At 36.8% G+C, this 4,738-nt stretch overlaps 1 long non-coding RNA gene across 1 annotated transcript; it reads right to left on the bottom strand.

Moving 5' to 3' along the window:
- Positions 1-481: 481 nt before the first annotated feature.
- Positions 482-3,887, bottom strand: LOC127217989 (uncharacterized). Its single transcript, XR_007834137.1, has 3 exons — positions 3,833-3,887; positions 3,088-3,192; positions 482-539 (listed from the first exon to the last, which is right to left on the bottom strand). It is a non-coding gene; the product is annotated as an uncharacterized LOC127217989 (long non-coding RNA).
- Positions 3,888-4,738: the final 851 nt, after the last annotated feature.

Raw genomic sequence — 4,738 nt, 5'->3', positions numbered from 1 at the left:
AGAATCAAGAGGGAATCATGTGCCATAATTACGGGCTTATATAGAAATGTTGTGACATATTTTATAATCTGAGGATGAGTCAAAGGAGAAAGGAATATGTTTTATCTGAATGACTCCTAATTAAGATATCAGAATCAGTTCATTTATACATCATAACCAGAAACTTTGTTTTTTTTTTTCTTTTTTGGGCTAAATTATGTTATTTTCTCTTGACGTAGATAATAAGGTTGTTACTTGATAGATCTGGTTTGGGTGTTTATTATTAACGCTCCAATAAACGATACTGCCAAAATAAATACCCTAGAAAGCTTGGGAATTAATGTTCTACATATTATAAGAGCAAACTGTAGGACAATAACACACAATTTATCAATAAAATGTTAAAAATTAAAACAAAAAATTCAGGAATACAATAGCAGAAAAATCTGAAACCATACTATTGCATAAAGTCTGAGGCATTTGTTAAAATAAAAGATCTCACTCACCTGTAAATGCATTTAATCCCTTCAACAATTTTTTCAATGCAATTCTTCCATGTACTATAAGAAGAATTCAAAGAAAGTAATTTATCATTTAACTGAAAAAGTGCAAGAGGAAAAGATTCTAGCAACACATTTGAGAATTTCTGCAGCCCTACCCTTTCCACAAGAATGAGTCAGATTAAAGAAACAAAAAGCTAAAAATGTAACCATTTCAGCAATGTGACTGTCATTCAGTTCTTCTACTCAAACCTTCCACATTCAAGGGGCAAGATTCAGGGGCATTTACACTAAATAACCTTTATTTATATCAGATCACTAAAACAGGATTTAGAAGCCAGGTGTTGGTGGTGCACATCTTTAATCCCAACACTTGGGAGGCAGAGGCAGGCAGATCTCTGTGAGTTCGAGGCCAGCCTGGTCTATAGAGCAAGTTCCAGGACAGGCTCCAAGGCAACACAGACAAACTCTGTCTCAAAACCAAAAGGAAAAAAAATGTGATATCTCTGAGCAAAAAGTATTTAGGATATCAAAACTAATGTCAGAGTAATATTAGAGAGTGGCCTTGAGGGGAAGAGGCAGAGAGAGAGGGAGGGAGAAAACAAAAGAGAAATATTGCTAGCATTAAATAAAATGTCAGCAGTTCATTCCATGGCCATAGTGTAAGTCATGTAAGAGAAACCTGGTATTTCCAACAAACATTTGAAAACATTTCATGACCAGCACATCAGCAGTGATAATTATCCCAGGTAGGTACCATCACTAAATTAGTGAGACTCAGCAAGACATGGATGCATATTTATACAAGGTTACTGTAAATGTTAACAACCAAGTAGTAATAATTCCAGATTTCTGATGAAGACATTAATTTCGACTTGTTCTTACCTTGTAAAAGTAAATATGTGCCTATACTACATGACCCAGGTATTCTAGAGTATACACTTCTAGCCATATGTCCATAGAAATTCTTGGACATGTGCCTCATGAGGTACACTTTGGGAAGGAATCATTGTAATGGTGAGCACTAGAAGCAATGATAATATCCACTAAGTAGGGAAATTATAAATACATTGTGGTATATTCATGAGTTAAAATAATTCCTAGCAACAAGAAAGAATTTATTTTTTTTTGGCTTTTTTGGACATGTGGGGATTCAATATTGAGGAAGTAAGTTCCAGAAAATCTATGAAACACTGTAAGATAAAATTTTCATAAAACTCACAAAAGGTAAATACATATTTATTTTGAAATACTGCTTAGGAATACTCACTCATACATTTATCTGAAACAAGTGCTTTTAAAACAAGGAGACTCTAAGCATAAAATTTAGCATAGCGGTTGACTGGCAGAGGTATGAGATGGAGAAAGGAGCCCATATGAATGCAAGGACCATTGTTCATTTGTAGTGCTTAAATTACATTAAGGAATCATGGCTTTCCAGTTACAAATGCTCTGTAATGTGTATTGCATAAAGCATACTTTTACATTTCCAAGCATCATGTTTAAAACTATGTGTTCAGTATCAGCTACATTCAAATCACACCTGGTTTCTTCAGCATAATTCTTGCCAATCATTGGCAGAATAGTTGGCCAGTACTTCACTGTGCATGGCCAAAATCAGTTGGCAAGACATGACATTGTCAGCTAAATGCATTTTAGTGACTTTTTATGCTGCTCCATTCTTAACATGTCTTTTATTGCCTCACTTTTTGTATCTTAAGAAATTTGGGTGATTTGAACAAAGTGAAAAGAGATACGTTTAGATGAATAAAGAATTGTAATTATTTTTCAAGTTTGAATTTTAGCAATTTAAACACTTCTGACAATTTCACAGGTAGCAAGCACATCCATAAAACACAAGTGATACTGTCAGAAGTAAACGAGTACATTTACAGAAATACATCTGAGGAAAAGATACATCCTACTGCAGGGCACAGCCATCAGCCGCAATGATAAAATGACATGGCATGGGATCAAAATGAGTACTTTTAACTAAGAGCTTTCCCCAGGTTCATATTGACCCGTTTTACTCATTTGTAGTGGAATTACTCTGGGATTCGATGCACATAGCTGTAATCACCATCCCAGGCAGAGGCAGCTAGAGCCCAAGAAGACAAAATCCAGAAGGGGTAGCTCAGAGTAATGTGTAGAGTAATGTGCCAACAATGCTGACATAAATGTTTCATTGTTCTTGTCTAGGTTTGCCCCGGCTTCATGGCGAAGGAATGTGCGCTCAACCCCCATTCTCTCCTGTTCCTTGCTTGCTTTGTTTTCTACAACACTGCCAAATGTCTAGATTAAGTAGGATTAACAATTGTGGAAATGATTATTTCATGGGATGGGGAGTTTAATCACTCATCTTTAATGTTTTAATTGTACTGTCACTCCCTTCCAGCTCTTCTTATCCTAGGAGAATACCTGAATAAATTCAGTTTACCACTCAAGTGACAAGAACTGTATCATGAACGACAACAATAGGAGGTCATCACTTTCTTTTATATTTAAAAAAGCCCAGCTGTGCCTGATGAACATTTTGGGATTGACTGACTGATGCATGCACACAAATTCCAGATTCCCTGACTCACTTGAAAATATCTTAAATGCTCACCATCGGGAGGCAAATTTTGCTTCAGATCCTTAATTTCTTCCTTGGTGAGTTTCCAACCCATATTTTTCACAACTTTTTCGATTTTATCGACATTAACAAACCCACCTAGGAAAATCAAGAGGGATTAGTCAAATCTGATGGATTTTAATTCCAAAGTTACTCATTTCAATTAAGGTTTCCAAGTTAGTAAGACCATTTAGGCTACAGAAAGGTCAATAATGGGCTTAAAAAAGTGGAATATATCCTCAGTTTAAACTGTGGTGCTAAGTTTACAGAACTCCCATGGAGCAAGTCTCATCAATTAAATACTGTCAAGGTGAACGCAAGTCAATGGCTTCCTTTCCCTTTCTCCTTCTAGAAGTAGGGATTGAACCCAGGACCTTTCTCATGGTAGACAAGAACTCTACCACTGAGCTAGAAAACTAACCTCACTATTAATTTTCAAATAGGCTGTCATCATTTGATTTGTACTAACAAAAATCTTTTCACTAATAAGTAGTGTTTCTAAGATTATAAGGTTCATTATCTCAATTCCTACCCAAATTGTCTAAATAATTTCCCCTTTGGTTCATATTCTTATACCACTTTCTTTTTCAACAAATAGGAATATAATTAAAAAGAATTTTCAAAAGCCTCCAGTGTAAAGGTTCTTTGGTAACAGATTTATTTACAAAGGAAGATAAAGATGGCATTACAGTGTAGGTTAGTTGATGGGTTCCCTGTTTTTATTCTGCTCTTTACTTACAATTAAGAGACCTCAGTCCATCCATTATCCTGTTCTTGTGGACTTTACGGTTAGCTGCAAGAAACACAAGTTAGGTCACACACAAATGCATCATGTGGAGAGTGAAGAAGGCAGCAAAATCACAGTTTAAGGCAAAAGAAACTAGTGACGCATGGGGTGTTGGTCCTCCCCTTCCACCATGGGGGTACTGAACAGTTCATTATGCTAGGTAGCAAGCACCTCTGCCCCCTGAACCGTCTTGCCAGCACTCCACTTTCTCGGTTTGAGACAAGATCTCTGAAGTGGAAGCTTGCCTGTTCCTACTCTCCCAGTGAGACTTCCATGCCTGGCTCTCTATGTGAGTGCTAGAGATCTGAACTTAGGTTCTCATGCTAACACACTGTCTTAGTTACTTTTCTACTGCTGTGATAAAACACTATGACGAAGGTAACTTATCAATCATTTAATGTGGGGCTGGCTCACAGTTCCAGAGGGTTAGAAGTCCATGACCATCATGGGAAGGGGCAGGCATGGTACTGGAGCAGTAACTAAGAGCTCACACCTCGAGACACAACTATGAGGCAGAGAGAGTTAAATGGAAATAGTATGGGGCTTTGAAACCTCAAAGCCCACCCGCAGTGATACACCTCCTCCAACACAGCCACGCCTCCAGTCCTTCCCAAAATGTTCTACCAAATGGGGACCAAATATTCAAGTATGAGCCTATCAGGGCCATATGCTTTCAAACCACCACACTTGGCAAGCATTTTACATAACTCTTCAGTCCATGGATATTATTTTAAGATGAAATTGGATTATTCATTTCTTTAAAATTATTGATAATTTTATCCTTTACAAGTTTACATACTGTATAAATTTGCATGTCATATACAGCAATGCTTTTTAAAATTGAGTCTTTGAAGAAAA

This window comes from Phodopus roborovskii, unplaced genomic scaffold, assembly GCF_943737965.1.
Source record: "Phodopus roborovskii unplaced genomic scaffold, PHOROB, whole genome shotgun sequence".
NCBI lineage: Eukaryota > Metazoa > Chordata > Mammalia > Rodentia > Cricetidae > Phodopus > Phodopus roborovskii.
The sequence above is the reverse complement of the archived record's forward strand: the minus strand, read 5'-3'. Positions and strand labels throughout refer to the sequence as shown.